Source organism: Hesperophylax consimilis, chromosome 24 (assembly GCF_061612785.1).
Source record: "Hesperophylax consimilis isolate HC1 chromosome 24, BYU_Hcon_1.0, whole genome shotgun sequence".
Taxonomy (NCBI): domain Eukaryota; kingdom Metazoa; phylum Arthropoda; class Insecta; order Trichoptera; family Limnephilidae; genus Hesperophylax; species Hesperophylax consimilis.
Genome location: NC_142859.1, coordinates 3,860,826 through 3,879,120, shown reverse-complemented (window position 1 = coordinate 3,879,120; position 18,295 = coordinate 3,860,826).

Genomic DNA, 18,295 nt, shown 5'->3' with positions numbered 1-18,295 from the left:
TATTCAATCGTAAAAGATCAATGGTTTCGTTGTTTGTGTGGCATGTAGCGCCATCTTGTTGAAAACAAACGTTGTCCAAATCAATACCATCCAATTCCGGCCATAAAAAATCATTAATTATCTCTTGATAGCAATCCATTCACCGTAACTGTTGCTCCAGCCTCATTTTCGAAAAAGTAAGGTCCAACGACTCCGCTGGACCATAAACCACACCAAACAGTCTCACGTTGAAGATAAAGAGGCTTTTCAACAATAACTCTTGGGTTTTCCGAGCCCCAGATGCGACAATCTTCCTTGTTGACGAAGCCACCGAGGTGGAAATGGGCCTCATCACTCAAGATGATTTGCATTTGATTCACTCAAGTGAATTTTAATAATTTCAATGCGTTGTTGAAGCGTGTATCTTTCCATTTTTATTAATAACGTAGTTTCTACTTGTCAAATGTCAAAAAATGACAGCTTCAAAAGTAACATCTACCGAAATAGCGGGCTATTCAAAATAACACCTCTTATTGGAAAACCCTGCACATTATTTAAGTTATTTTGAAAGAGCGAATTTATTTTCACAAAAGAATTTGAAAGATTATCTAAATCTCTCTAATATAATAGATGAATACAGGGAATCAATCTTCGGTCGTTAATGTTTTTTCTGCGATGAAAGTTTCACCTTTTCCAAACATATTAATTGTTTAAATAATACTAATTTAATTGAATTTGGCAGCCCTGAATCGCGTGGTTACGTTTTTTTGGAGAATGCGTCTACTATTACTTGTTTGCGATCATCTTACGTTTTCATTATTTGAAATCTGTCTCGAATCCAGGGGTCCTCAATCCTTAAACTTGGAGTAGTAATTAAGATTTTTCTGTAGCATACTCCTTTACTACGGTACGGTTTTTGTGTTCAGTTTGAAGGAAAAAAAATAGTAAAGAAAACAATAACCACACGGTTGTCGATGTGCGTTATGTAAAATATTCCTATGTATTCCTGTGTAACTAACTAAATAAATAACTAACCATCACGCCGTTTTCACAGGGGTAGGCAGAGAGGACGGACCGCTTAACAACTCGGTCTTGGCACACACTCCTTGCCTCATTCACATTCATACATCATCTCACCCATACTCTTCTGTTATTCCGACTCTTGACATGGCCCTATTTAAGTTTCTGGTTCACTTGATCGTGCCATGTCTTCCTCGGGCATCCCCGACTCCTTCTACCACTCTCACTCGCTTCATATATTTTTATGAACTCCTTTCTTCGTTGATTCACTCTATATTCTTAAACCATCTAAGCGTCTCTTTCAAAATCGGATAAAATTATAATTTTTCTAAACCGAACTGATATCTAAGTAGTAAATTATATCAGACAGTGGATTAAATAGGTGCAATTATTTATTTTGATAATTTTGTCTTTGATTGCGTATTTCTTTTGTTAACATTTTTGACAGATCTGAATCTTCGACATACTTGAATTTGTTATTTTTTTAATATTTTTTGGTCCTGAAGCAATTATTTTGAAAATACTTTTTTTATTATTTTTTTATTAGTGTCTATTTAATAAGGTTTGATGAGAGTTACATTATATAAAACTCTATAATATTTCATTCATATAGTTTCTTCTTAGTCCTCCTCACTAGGTAGTCCTGTGCTGAGGCGGACTGGTAGATTTCTTTGATTTTCTGTTATTTAGTTTCTATGATGTTTATAATACATTTTCTAGTATGTCTTCATTTATTTCTTTCACCCATGTTTTGATTTTTTCCTTAAGCTTATTTATCTTTTCTATCTTTTTCAAACTTGGAGGAAGGATGTTGTAAAGTTTGGTTGCCAGATATATGTGGTTTCTTTGGCCAAAACTTGTCTTGAATTTCGGAACATCTCGTATATCCCTTTTTGAGGCTCTTGTATCATGTATCCGAGTTTCATTAGGAGATTTTCTGTTTTTAAAATGATGTATTAAAATATTCTTGGCATATATTTGTTTTAAATTAAGAATGTCAAAACACTTAAAAATATCTTTTGAGGTTTCTTTTCAGCTTGACAAATCGTACAATCATAATAACCCGTGAATTTTCACGGGTCTGCGCTAGTATAGTCATATAAATGAATTGTATATTTTTCCGAAAATCACGCACACACATGTTGACTTATATACATTTCTCTGGAATTCTATGACATTACAGCAGTTAATATACGCATTAAATATCGGTTGGCTCGGTTGGTAGAGTTGTCGACTCCAGTTAGAAACGGGATTGAAGGCTTTTAACGAATGAATTAATAGGTTTCCTAATAAAGTTTTAGTAAGATACGAATATATAATCACGATATCGGAACACGTGTTCATAAAAATCCTATTATTTTCTCATTTCATCATTATATATAATTAAAACAAATGCAAGTTCATGAATACGCGTTCCTATGTTATAGGAATTTACAAAAAGATTACCAGGAAACGGCCTGCCATCCCGTTTTTAACCGGATTCCCATTAACTTGAAGAGATTTTTAATAAATTAGCAATACTAATTTTTCTCCGTTTAGTTAAAAAAACTTGGTTTTTTACTGAATGATTTTTTTTATTTTATTTACAATATAATTAATGAAAACAAGTTATTAAATTGAAAACGCCTGTTGAACGTTGTCGATAGCGAAATGCAGTCTCGTTTAACGGCCTTGCTATTTGCTACAGCATGTTCGCAAGTTGAACCAGGGGTTATGGATTTAGTGCGATGGCGGTGGTACGATCACCGTTTATTCTTGATGGGAATTCCATTGTCATTCTTTTCTTTCCGGAAAGTGCTTTGTTTTTATCAAGATAGCTAAATGGATGGGGCATGGCAAGAAACTCCCGGGTTCACCCGGGTTACAATCATTCTGAACAAGTGATCATGATTGATAAAATTGTCGTTGGGGTTTTTTATTATTATTAGAAACTCGTCGTACAAACGGAAAACTGGAGAATCTACATCACATATAGATCCCAAAATAAATATTTTTTTTATTTCACAATTTTTTCGGCAATCATTTAAGGGAAATAATACATTTGGAGACGGGTCCACACTTTGATTCATAAAACAATATGCAGCACTTAAATGTGGTGAACGAATGCCCGCTCCATTCATTCCCCGGCGGGATAGATGAGGTTCACATGGTGACGCCTGAGGCCCTAGAATGGCTTGCAGACCTAGATGTTGATGTAGATGCAGACCTACAAAGTTGAACCATTCTTGATCGAACAACAACATGGATTTAGACATGGCCGATCAACCACTACAAATTTAATGGTATTTACAGATTACTTGTCGAGAGCACTCGATAACAACGAGCAAGTTGACGCATCTTACCATGACTTTGCAAAGGCTTTCGATAGAGTTGATCACTTAGTGCTTCTAAATAGGCTCGAAGAAATTGGTTTTTCGGAAAACTTATTGAAACTCTTTTGTAACTATTTGAGTGAAAGAGAACAATTCGTGTCCTATGGTGAGTTCAACTCTAATGCATATCCTACAAATTCTGGTGTGCCGCAGGGATCCAATTTAGGACCCCTATTGTTTTTAATTTTTATAAACAATATTCAGGGAAAGATTAAATTCGTCCGTTTTCTACTTTTTGCCGATGACATCAAACTCTTTCTGAGAATAAGATCGATAGAAGACTGTAGAAAGCTCCAGGAAGATATCGATGCAATTATTGACTGGAGTATTGATAACAAACTTGGGTTCAACTTCCAAAAATGTTCAGTGATGTGCTTTACAAGGGCACACAAGACCATATATTTTAATTACAAAATGAAAGATACGTCACTGAAGCACATGGTGACTTGCAAGGACTTGGGAATTGTGTACGACATTCGCTTAACATTTCACGCTCATATTGAAAAGATCTGTAAATCAGCCACTAAGATGTTGGGTTTTGTCATACACAATTCGAAAGACTTGACCAACCTTGCAGTAATAAGGCTGCTTTACTTTAGCTTAGTGCGTAGCATTCTCGAGAATGGATCTCAGGTATGGGGGCCAGAGGACACTGTCTATGTACTAATGGTCGAGAAGATACAAAAAAAGTTTTTACGATACCTCTACATGAGAGAGTTTGGTTATTACCCATGGCTGTTTCCAACAGCATTTATCTCGGGAATGCTGGGTATATGCAGCCTTAGTTCCAGAAGGGATGTTGCATTACTCCTGATGGCGTATAAGCTACTAAACGGTTTAGTATCAATACCAGACATTCTGGCTAAAATAGGATTTTATGTCCCGGATAATTTCGCGCGAGGCCGCCAACACAGGCTTTTGATTCTTCCTAGGTGCAGAACTAACTTACCAATGGTGATGCCCTTGGGAAGAATCACTAGGTTAATTAACTGCCTCGCAGGAAATGTGGATATTTTCCACATGTCCTACAACGTATTTAAACGTGAAATATTATTATTCAATACTTAAAATTGTAAATCTAAATTTGAAACTTTTTTCTTTGTCCCACTTGTAAATGTACCTATTTGTTATTCACTTTTTTGTAAATGTTAATTATCGATATTGCAATGTTCTGGTTCATACTGTTTTTGCAAATAAACAATAAAATAAAATAAATAAAATGTCCCCCCCTGACCCCCCACCATATGAAAGAAGAAGAAGAAGCGCTAAGTTACTCAAATTTGACCTACACAATTCGAACTTATCGACTCCTCTTGTACTACGAGTTTACGGACGCCGTGTATATATAGGGTGTCCGGGGGATGATTCTACATGATTACGGAAGTAAAAAAGATGAACAACATTTTTCGTAATTCTAATGTTTTAAGGTAGTTTTTAGGTAAAAAATATTAATTGTTTGTATGGGAAGATAAATATTAAATGAACGTTAGGATTTCGAAAAAAGTTATTTATTTTTTTTACTTCTAATACTTTCTATCATGTAGAATCACCTCCCTAAGTTAACGCATTTTACCCCCGATATCCCTGTATTATATTTTCATCTGAATAGTACTAATTTGTGCATTTAGATAATTTCAATTAATACAACTAACTGTAACTCCGTTTCCCTACAAGGATAGGCAGAGAACATTGTAACTTTATCATGGCATACATAGAATACCTACTATCTGCCAAAATGTGGTCAACACCGAGAAGAAATTTTATATTTGTATTTTTCAAATTATCATATTAGAGAATGCAGAGGACATACCTACAGAATTTTGATAATTGCGGCCGAAATTTGTGACATCACGGCGGTACTGCAGCATTAATGATGTCTATAATAACTCTTAATGTCGATAATAACTCATTAAATAGTAGACGACCTAGTATAAATTTATCAAAGGGTTTTTTAGTTGAGAAAATTCGTAGAAACCGAATATTTGTATTGAAAAATTGTATAATACCTTTGAACCTGTAGTATTTTAGAAAAAGCAATCAGAAAATTACCAGATATTAATTTTTTTCGTATTATTTTGATATTTAATATAATTATTTACGTTTTGTTAGAGGGTTTCGGGATTTTACTAAAGCCGGGATAAGCCTATTTAAATAACAGATTTCTCTTGGAACCGGTCCAAAGAAGCAGTTCCATGTAACAGTTTTAATTAATACTTTTATGAATTTCTGTCTAAGATGACTTCCGCAATTGAATTTTCAAATTGTAATTTCATTAATGCTTTAATTCTTCCTGTAATAATTTAATTTCTGGTAAAAATATGATGTTTCGGTCTGGATAAAAACAAAAGGCACAGCATTTTTTCAATACTCTACAGCACCGAATCAAATATAATAAAATAAATTTTTCATTAAATATAAATTAATATCTGTATTTTTGTATTACCTATTTTATAATATTTTTTAACATAGTAATATAATCAATTTACAACAGCGAGGAAAATAAGTGAGCACTTCAAAACGGTTATCGTGATTTATTTTTGGGGTATTATGCCGTGTCACGCTTTATCCTTAACTCCCTTTTTAGCGTCAAAAAGTAAATGCGGACTGCCAATGCATATTTAGGACGTTTTGGAATGTCAATTCATAGACAACACCTCCAACGTTGCAAGAGTATATCGATTTCATTATCAATATCTGTCTAGCTATGAAAAGCACGACCGTGCTAAGGAAATCGGTTTAAAATCGTTGGTAGTTACGCCTATCGAGCCGATATTGTAAAGTTATCAATTTCACTGTACTACAGACGCCTGAAGTGGTTATGGTACAAGGATAAAAATGTCGCAAAAATCTTTCGGAAATAATTAATTATTGATGCTTCATAATTTATATGACATAATATCTAACACGACCCAATCTACTCGTGAATAGTGAAATATTGTTTATCTTAAAATAAGTAGGAATATAAAAGAACTATTAAATATTATTGTAGCGACCTTCGTGGCAGCCGGACACGTCATGCCGTCTTCCAACCGCTCTGTGTTTTTTTTTAGTATTTTCAAGGGAAATGAGGCAACATCCCTTTGACACTATTTTAAAAATCAGTGAATCAAAATTTTAAATTAACTTACCAATTAGTAATCAGAACTTTATAGTAATGTGATAAGAGTGCAGTGTGTTAAAAATGAATAATCGAAAATTGTGCTAAAAAATATTCGAAATTCGTTGAAGTTGAACTTGGGACGAGAATCGGTAACTGTAGGTATGCCAGATGTTTTCAATGGAATTCTTGGAAACTCTGAAAGCCCTAACAAGTGCCCAGGGTAATTTATTATCCCGACCGTCGCCTTTTATTGCGGGCAAATTGCAACACTAACAACAACACCATCACCAGGAACAAGATTACATGGAGATGAACTAGCCGAACGTCACAGCGGTGCTGCCAAGGTTTGTTATCTATGTGAGGATACTGTGTCAGCGCTCTATTAGCAGCAGACACATACCTGGACGGATGAAGAGCCTCGTGCTGGCACTGTTGGTGGACGTGGTGCACTCTTTCGCTGCAGCAGCTGGTCCAGTTTCCTCACCACCTAGGATTCTTGCTGCAGATTCTCCATCTTTGTGTCACCTGTTACTGTACTACATTTTATTTAATTAATTTCAATTTATTTTTGTAATGTTTATATTTTTTTGTAATACCTGCATTACAAATCATCCAATAAATAAATGAATAATAAACTACCCTTTAAAAAATAAATAAATATACAGCTTTTCAATACAAAAAAAAAGTTTTTAGTAGGAATTGATATGTTTTTTTACGAACGAAACCGACCATACTTTGCAAAAATTTTCCTCTGCACTGCGTTAACCTTTAGCTTCCCCACTAAAACTCATTTTGAGCTATCCTCATACCGATATGAAGAACTTGATATGAAATATATTCCTCCCATAACCGGTCACAAAAGAGCAGTTCCGCGTACCTGTTACAATTCATTTTTTATGATTATATTTCTGCGGAATCGTTACTACTCGAATTTGTAATTTAAATTATTTTAATAATTCTTTCTCTGTTTAAACTACATTCACTTTCCGCCTCTTCGAGTTAAACTCCTTTCTCATATTTTAACTATCCTGCGATCGATTTTAAGTAGCCGCTTAACCCTTTGATTCCCAGCGGTACATAATTAAAAAAAATAAACATTTACTTAAAAATAAATATAAAGTGTCGTTCATATTTCAATTATAAGAAGAAAAAACACTGGTCTGAGGCAGTCAACTCTTAGATCAGCTACATCATCAGCTGTAGGCAGACTGATAGAACCTAAGCGCAAGACAAATACTAAGTTTGGTGATCGCGCTTTCGGAGTATCTGGGCCGAAGGCTTGGAATAAACTCCCTTCGGAACTAAGATCCATAACAAGTCCAACAGAATTCAGGTCTAAACTAAAAAACTTACCTTTTTAAGCTGTCATACCCTTAAATTAAATATGCCATTCCTAAGAGAAAGTCCAGTTATTTTCAATTTTTAAATTAAGTCCTAAATCCTGTATCTAAATTTCGCCAATAAAAAATAAGATAATGTTAATTAAGTGTTAATCTTAAGTGACCTACCAGGTAAGTATTGTACTGTATATTTTCTCCATAAATAGTTAAGTAATAAGTAATAACATAGATCACTGTAGAAATGTATTATAAGTTTGTACAGCGCCCTTGAGGTGATTTTGCACAAAAACGGCGCTATACAAGTCATCAAATTATTAATATTAAGTAAGACCGTTTAATTGAGTATAAGAAGTGGATTAAATTTACAATTTAATCCACTTCTACTTAATGGCTAGAAAGGGTTAAGAACAGCTGTTGTGGGTTTTTCCAGACCATGGGGAGGTTTTTGATGAGACTTTTAGATAAACTATTATGGAAATCTTTGACCATCTTTCTGTTATCAGTAGTTAACTATGGAGTTAGTGACGTTAATTATTATAAAGTTTGAAATGTTAAAAAAGGGACAGCAAACCTAAGACAGAGTAGAGCAATTAATCATTTATTAATCTATGTTAGATTCCGATCAACATTTTATGTTATCTGTTGTCAAATGAGAGAGTAGTTCAAAATGGAGTTCTGATGCTAACATGACAGTTGGCATGAAACTGGCAGAAGAAGGAAGAAATTGGACGGAATACTGTAGAAATGAGGTTCCTGAGGCGTAGGTGTAGTATTATAACCGCATTTGAAAGAATTACGAAGCTGTATGTATCCAAGCATAATTAATATGTGAATAATGTGAAGAAAAGGGACGCTTGGATGGTTTGGTAAAGTAGAGCATGTGACCAAAGAAAGGAGTACCAGGAGAATATATGTTGCGAAAATCAATGGTGGAGGAAGTCCAAACACCGCAATATGGGATGACTTTATTTTCGCGGAAATCTGCAACGATTCTCTCCACCACTTACAAATTACTGGCTTGTTTGGAATTATTTTTTAAAACAACATAAATACAATGTTGCTTCGAAAATCAGTTTCAAATTAGTTGGTATTTAGTTACAATCTAACATTTTAGTTACAATCTAACATTTTAGTTACAATCTTACAGTTTAATTACAAACTAAAATTTTAGTTACAATCTAAAATTTTAGTTACAATCTAACATTTTAGTTACAATCTAAAATTTTAGTTACAATCTAACATTTTAGTTACAATCTAAAATTTTAGTTACAATCTAACATTTTAGTTACAATCTAACATTTTAGTTACAATCTAACATTTTAGTTACAGTCTAACATTTTAGTTATAATCTAACATTTTAGTTATAATCTAAAATTTTAGTTACAATCTAAAATTTTAGTTACAATCTAACATTTTAGTTACAATCTAACATTTTTTCGGTTGTATTTTGAAGCTGTTTTTAGTGAATATTATCAGTGACATAGAAATCAAAACACATTTTATAAAATTTTCAACAATTTTAATATTATTTATATTGTAAAGTGTCACTGTCTATATTGAATATCCGAAATCGATTGTTTTTACAAGATTTTTTGAGATTGGCGCAATACGCTCATAAAATTATGGTATATCAAAGTGGCCCCACTACGAAAAGTAACTTTGATCACCATGTTTTTTTGACTACCCAAATACATATTTATACAATTATAAAAATGTGATTTTCATCAAGTATGATCACTAAGTGTGACATAAAATTTTCACATCAAATTGACTGGGTCTCAAAATTACTAAGAAAATTAATCAAAGTCACCCCATTTTACGTTACATGAGACGCGTGAAACGGAGTGATGGTTAGATAGTTACTAGCTGGTATGCAACATTTATAATGTCGGGGGATTATTGAAACAAGCTTGCTGCACGTAAGTTTAAGAACCACTGACTTCAAGACTATCGAATTCATGTTTCTATCAATCATCGACTGATGTCACAACCTTACTAGAAATCCAGTTATTCAAATTCCTTCACCACAGGTAATATGCTTAGACATTAAAATGATATTTTTTTGTGCAATAATTTTACATAATTTAACTAATGGTATAAGACACAACACTATAATCAGAATTGCTTAAGTAATATGCAAAATATGAAATACATCTTTAAAAACAAAAATAAATTCTAAATAAATGAAAACAGAATCAACATTAGAAATAATAATGTATTTTATACTCCCCAAACGAACACAAAATAAATGCAAACACACTGCAGTTTCATTGGACCTCGTACTTTCAATCTTTTACCGAAAAATATTCAAGTGATTACTAAACTTCCTCAATATTTAAAAAAAGTTAAAATTATGGCTTTTCGATACAGCAGTTGAAATTTTTTTTTATTTAATTTGTATCAATTTATGTTTCTCATAAAATATTCACCATACTACACTAAACACTTATAACTTCACTATACCTACACTTTTTATACAAACCGCTTAGACAAAATGTTATCTTGTTTTTGTTTTATTTGCCCGTAGTTTGTTTATTTCTAGGTTATATAATATAATAACTAATATATATATATATATATATATATATATATATATATATATATATATATATATATATATATATATATATATATATATATATATATATATATATAGAAGGTTAATACAACATTGTAATTACAAAAACTTTATGAATATAATTTTATATTAATATATGATAAAATGATCCTGTTAAAAGAGTGACAGTATGCCAACTTCGTGATAAAATATCATTCAGAATATATCGAGAACACGTGTTCTTTTCCTAATAGATATCATGGCCAAATGCAACAATATCAGTATGTCAATATAAATATCAGTATTTGTATGAAAACGTGTTCCGTCGTCCTCATAAAACATTCGCCTTGACTGATACTTTGTTAGGAACTTTTTTAATTCATGCGTTGTAGGCCTGCCGTGCCATTTTTAAGAAGAAAACGAAAAAATTTACCAGATTCTTAATAAATTAGCAGTATTTCAAATCAATAAGTTTTCTCGAGGCAATAATTTAACTTACTTAATGTAAAGACGAGGTACATAGTAAATGTTTAAGTGTAGGTATATAATAGATCAAATATATTTCATGTTGAGAAGAGATGTCTACATTAATTGTAATCAAGATTAAAAACCTAATTTGCAATTAAACAATTTTGAGCAAACAAATTAAACTGCGTTGATGTATTATATTCCAATATATAGTTCACATTTTTATTTTTTATATTTATTTTTTTAAGTGATATTCACAAGAGCACTCCTGTCTGTACAGTATTAAGATAGGGGACTATATGATCACCCGATTGGGCAGCGTTGTGAGGCGGGTTAAAGTAGAGGGCTATAGGAAGGGATGCGACACTCATGCGAGCTGACTTACACTAAACGAGTCGAAGAAAAGACACGTTCTCATGAAGCTAACAACTGTGAACTGGTTTTCCGATCTTATCCATCAAGTTTCGCTACGTGCGCCGGTGCACAGGGGATCAATGCTGCTATCTCTTTAGAGCAGGCTCCATTGAATTACCTGTTGAACAGACTCAACATGCCAACATCAACTTTGGTCCAGAGGTGGCTCACAAATTCAATTGCTAGACGTACTTGAGATTTAAAAAGGGTTAGAAGCTAGTCACTATTGAAGAATCCGATTAAATTGTAGCGAATTTTGTAGAAGTTGTGAAAATAAATCCATTCATAAGTTTTCCGCTCTGTGCAGTGTACTACAGGCACAGTTTTTTGGACAGGAAAGAGTTCAGATTAACGACATTCATAATTACATTGTTAACCAATTCCATTTTATGTAGGTACTGACAGCAATATGTAAATTGATTTTCTTGCTTCAATAATTACTATAGGAATCCCAACGCTTTAGAAGTTTTGAATACAATCCATCTCATTGTATTTAGTAATGACCGTTCATGTTTTTGGTATGAAAATACGTGGTAATTTCCAATTCAATGAAATTATCAGATTTTTCGATACGAAAATACTAGTAACTTTTCACATAATGCATTTAACAGTACCTGTTAAATACCTAAAAACAAATACAATCTAACTGCCAATGAAATCAATAATTGAGAGTGATTTGATCTCTGTAGACCTAGTATAATAACATATTATTTATAGAATACGTAACTACTTGAGCATGTTTCTGTTTGTAATCATAGAGCTATAATCACAGGCGCTACTGCGTACTAATATCTCGTCGAAACTTGTTCCACTATTATAACGCGATAAGCGGTGCGCAAACACCTAAAAGTTGGAGGTTAGTTGAAGGTAAAAAAGCGGAACATATTTTTTCGCTTTATGTCTCATCTAAATATAATACATCAAAGTTTGTAATGGATTTTAAAACCACGAGCAATACTGATTTAAGTATAGTGATTAAAACCAAATAAAAGGCTTGTTTGCATTCTTGGGAAGGTAATGAATAATACACGAGCCACGTTTAAATATATATTCCACACTAAAAAAGTTTAAGCCAATTTATTTTTTAAATCAATGAACTATGTCTAACTAACTAACTAATTAACGATTACGCCGTTTCCGCAGTGTTAGGCAGAGAGGACGGAGAGCAAAACAACTTTGTATTTGCACACACTTCTTGCTTTATTCACAATCATACATTATCTCATAATAAACCTTCTGTCACTCTGACTCAACTTGATACAAAAACATATGAATTCAACTGAATTTTTGAACTACATCGGCTTTCAAATAATTAGTCGCCTAAAATATTAACACAAATTGAAAAAATATCTCCCGAGTAAAAATAAATGCCGCCAACGGGAACTCGTGCCTTCTGATGTCCGGTCAGGTGCTCTGTATCCACTGAGCTATGTCGGCTTATTTCCAACCCGCCAAATGATTCAATATGTACTAGTACCTCAATCAAAAATTACTGCTTATTATATTTTTCCACCTGTAAACAACCAACTTTATTTTTCTAGGAAAGGCTTTGTTAGTACTAAATTTCTCACTAGATGGCGTCGAGACAAATGATAACTTAATTTATTGGTGAAATATTTTTGACTTGTCAAATATTTTTATTTTTTTAATGGTAAACTAATGTTTATAAGACAAGGTTTTACGCATAGGATAAAGAGGATAGTAGATAATTATAAACAATAATTATTTGTTATCCTTTATGCTATGCATAAAACCTTGTCTTATAAATATTAGTTTATCATTAAAAAAATAATGCATCGGCTTTGTCTAAGTGCGGTTTGTAACAATCACACAGAGGCCAACTCGATCAACGAGGGCGTAAATATATTTCGTTAAAAATCAATATGAATTGGTTCATAAATGACGTTAGCAGCTAACGAAAGGTTGAAGGAACAAACACACAGATCAGAAGTTAACCCTTTTAATACCAATACAGTTCTTCCTTAGGAACACGAAGAAAAAAATAATATCTCTCTATCTCCACCGACAAGTATTGTAAATATAATAACAGATCCCCCTTCGTCTGTTTTGCTTAGACTGCGATCAATTCTTATTTTTATGTTATCTTTATATTTATAAACGTTCCACTTTAATTTTTATACTTAAAAATAATAAACAATTGTTCTTGTGATAGCTTTTTTCCATTTTTTAATGAAAAAAACCCTTGAGGCATTCAAATAATTAAACCAAATAAAAAAAAAAAAACATTGTGCACCGGAAATTTTCACATTATTCTTTAAGGTAAAAAAAAACTTAAAGTAAACAAAAGTGCGGCGCTAAAAGGGTTAAAAAATCGTAATTTCAGAGCTCCTAACCCGAATCTTATCCATTCTTAAGAGGAAGGTACAAGCCAAAAATGTGTATATTCTTGGTATACCTTATATTGTAGGTAATAGGCATTAAAATCGCCTGACAAACTGAGTCTAGAAACTATCGATTTCAAGCACAAAACTGGTTTTTATTTATTTTGTAAATAATTTTATAAGAAAACAATAAAGTTTCAAGTGAAACTGTCACAGATAATCTTAGCTATAATACTGTATTTAAAAAAAATGTTTCCTTTAATCGTTCATACATTTCTATTGAAAAAAAAAATTTTTTAGTAATATTTTAGTAATATTTTTTATTGAGTAATTAATTTTTTATTTGTATTCTACTCAAGCGAAACGATAAAAAACATTCAATTTATCTAAATTTTATTTGGTATTTATAATGTACACCAATTCGTTATAAAGATTAACCAAAATAGTGATTTAGCACTAAGCTTCGCCTTAAAAAACTCCCACATGAACTAAAACGTATATAAAATCAAGAGCGAAATTCGTAACTCCACAAAAAATTATATTATAAGGTCAAAGCTCCTACCTCAAAAAATTATATTATAAGGTCAAAGCTCCTACCTAAAAAAATTATATCATAAGATCAAAGCTCCTACCTCAAAGGTAGTAAGAATATTTTAAGTTCAATGATTTATTATTTCCTCTGTTGTGGAAATAAACGTTTCCTTTGTCTACTCATTTTTATTATTGCCGACAGTTTTTGTTTGTAAATATGAACTCACGAATATAAATATAAAACACAACTCACGACTAAAGTAAATACAGACAAACAAATATTCTTTCAGCATGTTTAACCAGAAAATATATGTTCGTAATAATTTAACTATAGTTTATAGCCGTTTTAAGTTAATTTGAGTTTGAGAGATTTTCATAACAGGAGAGAAATTGCTATATTGACAATACCTTTAAATAAAATCGACGAATCTTAACGACGTAAGTGAAGAAGCCAGGCACAAAAATATGCGACGCGCGGCCCTGTTGAAATGGACGTACTTACGGTCGAATTTGCTCTAGCAGGCATAGGAAATTGATCTTTACTTAGGGTAAAATTTAATTATATCGTTTAAGATGTTTCTAGAGGAATCCATCCGTAAGTTACTAATTCATTGTCTAGAAAATAAAAATCTGGTTATTTTATAGTTGTAAGGTACGTTTTTATTAATCTTAAATATAAATAATATTTAAATAACTACCAAAAATATATATTATCGTTACGAGTTAGTCGGAATTATTTTAAATGTTAGCTTAGAGCAAAAACCCGTTATTAGAGTCTTTTGTCGCCTTCACTTTATTCATTTATAACAGTTGATTGCATAAATAAATTATCTTTTGATAAAGAATTCAAATAATAAGATTGGTTTTGTAGGTAGGTACTAAAAACGATAGAAAATAATTAAATCAATACGATAACCCACTTCCGTAGGTACTTACCGTAAAAAACATTCTAAATGCACTTTACCGAAAAATTATTAATTAAAGCAAATTGAATTTTTACAGCATTCTATAAAATCAAATTATCATCTAAGACGTTACACGTATAATTCTATCATGCTAAGCACAAATAAAACAAGTCAAAACAACAACTTTTCAAGAGAACGATTTAAGTTAAACTGCGAGATGTATTGGGTAATTTTAGTATTTTTTTTGGATAAGAAACCTACAATCCTTACATATTTAATTGATAATGAGAGTCTAACTAGGGGCTTTACAAGTGCTGAGGCCCGCATTTTACAATTTAATAATATATAAAAAAATAATATGAACTCTGAACTGAATAAATTAAAATAAAATAAGAATTAAAATGGCATCGCGTTTGGGTCCCGCTCAAGCGTCCTACGTTCAATTCCTCGACTGAAGTCCTCCAACACAACAAAAGCAACATTTTCCGCTTACTGTGGTGGTAGTAGGAGATTTTAAAATATTGTCAGGTTATTCGTAATCCGGAAATGTTTGTCAATAAAATTCAACAAGACGGTGATGAAAACTAATATTTTTAAAATCCTCAAATAATATAACATAGGTTTAAAGTGATGTTTTAATTGTGTATTACTTATATTTGTTTTATCAGGTCTGGTCACCAAGCACCTTAAAGTTTAAAACACGTTTTTTACACACTAAAGCCATTCCTATTCCATTCTATTAATTTCTGAATAGCGGTCTTACACCAGGGCGATACTGAGAGTGTCTTCCACTCTGGAACGTGCCGCAAATATACTTTATATTATTTTTAACTAGTCGTACCCCGCCACGCGTAGCTGTGGCTCAGTCTGTCTGTGCAGATAGAGAAACAATTTACGTACAACAGATAGCGTTGTTTTTAAAGAGCATGTTTTTATCTGTAACAGGTGACATCTATATAATACAGGTATATAAAAATGCACGCGTATTCGAATACAATGTTGTTGTTCCATGATAACTCAAAACAGTGACAATTCAACACACTTTTAAAAAGTGATATAAAGACATTAGAAACGATGAATATATATTTTTTTAACCTAACCTAACCTAACCTACTTAACCCAGTTAATAAAGTTTTTGTTTCATCACTTTCCATGACTTTATATAACTTTTTAAATATGTGATGAATTATTATCATTGTGATGATTTATCCGGTCACCCAATGTTGTAATCGAATAGTCGAACCCTAGGCCTCGGCGAGGTCAACGAAAATGATTATCTGTTCTGAAAGAATATCGACATTTGAAATCTTTTGATCGATTTTATTAAAAATAAGTCATTTTTTAGCCTTTTTCGTTCGCATGGACACGCCTACAACAAATCTATTGGTTTACATCTTCGATGCTTCAAATAATTTTGCGTTGGGCTATATTTTACTGCGCGGTCGGTAATAATGTTCCCTGTCAAAATGTCCCCAGTTAAAATGTTCCCAATCAAAACGTTCCATGCTAAAATGTTCCTAATTAAATAGTCGCACAGGCGGTTAGGTTAAATCAGGACATGCGGATCAGCTGACTGACTAACTGTGCCAAAATAATGACATTTTACATCGCTCTAATTTTGAACATTTTGGCAAGGAACATTTTTAACTGAGAAAATTTTGACACGGAACATTGTTACCAGGTACTTTATTGGTGAAATATTGACAAGTAGTGAAAAATAAACTTCAACCAAAAATAGTGGCATCTACTGAACAATCTGCGGGCCGAATCAGGAGAGACTGGCTGAGAGAGACTTTATGACTTCTCCAGCCGGACTCTCTCGACCCATCGCCTTGCACTGCAGAAGGAGAGATGGATTTATACGTCCGTCACTCCTGGAAACATTGACCCTTAATTCCTACTGGATCCCTCAGACCTTTTTTCCTTCCCAAAACCTACTCGCATTCTTTTCCCTAAAATACCCACCACACAGCATCCCTAAAGATGACACAGGCCCTGAGGGAATTTCTTTTGCCTCTTCTGAGTAGCTAATGTAAAAAAATATATATTTACGAAACGGAAAGTATTGGGAATTTCCATTGGTTTTATAATTCCAGTTATTGTAATAATATTTTTATTATTCGAAAGAATTTTTTTTATGAACACGAAAAGTACAAAAACCTCATATTCACCAGACAACAAAGGATAAAATGTTATATTTCTACTGTCTCAGTATTTTGTTTGTGTGGGTGGATTTAGATCAAATAAATATTTTGACTGTTTAAAATTATTTTTACTTGAAAAGGTTTCGACTGACAGGAAAAAAAATTAAAGAAAAAAAGTTATTTTATTTTAGGTTGGCCATTTTAATTTCGGAGTACAACGCTTAATATCTTAAGAAGGTAATGGGGTATTTTTTACAATCTATAAATACTGTTCAAACTGTGTACTGTTGTGTGGAAGATTTAAAGTTTATATTTCTGTAATCAGAACGATAATCATAATTGATTATCGTACTAAAAGTATGTCACTTTAATATTTTTTTGTATTATTGATTTCATAAAAGATTTGAAATCGCACATTCCCTCACCAATGCGTAATTATGACATAGAAAACGTCAATGTCTGGTAAAACGGCTGTAGAAAATTATAAAACTTAAATATAAAAATATCTTTACTATGGTATTTTTTTCGATAGTAAATAAAACAGTGAAATCACCCTGTATTATATATTTTTAAAAAAATTAACAGAAAAAAATAAAATTTTATAATATTATTATTGATTTTTGAAAGAATTTTAGCTTTTTATTATTGTGACAGCTGTTTCGGTGTACTATCTTGCTTACGCCTACTTATTACTACAAAATAAAGTTTAGATAGCTCTACGAGTATAACGGCTGTCGCAGGTTAAATCACTGTATAAGTCATGTTTTCCAAAATGAGTACCCACCACAGACATAGGAATTAATAGACGAGAAGATAATGGCGAGGGGTAAAATCAACTGTTGAAGAACGAAGGGGGTTAAGCTGACTGTGATTCGTCAATAAATCAATCTGACAGTAAATAGGCATCTCGCATTATAATATCACCATTTACTTCTTAAAAGTAAAATCTGCTTTTGAATGAATAGACATTTTTACATGGGAGCGCAAATTACTCGCCACGTTATGAACAAATTTGCGAAGTCCAAATTCGGCAAAAAAATTCGGTTCCATTTTCAGAGTCGAATATTTCGTTTAAGTATTTAGTTAAGACACTTTTATAAATGTTCATAATTTACTTCCCAGC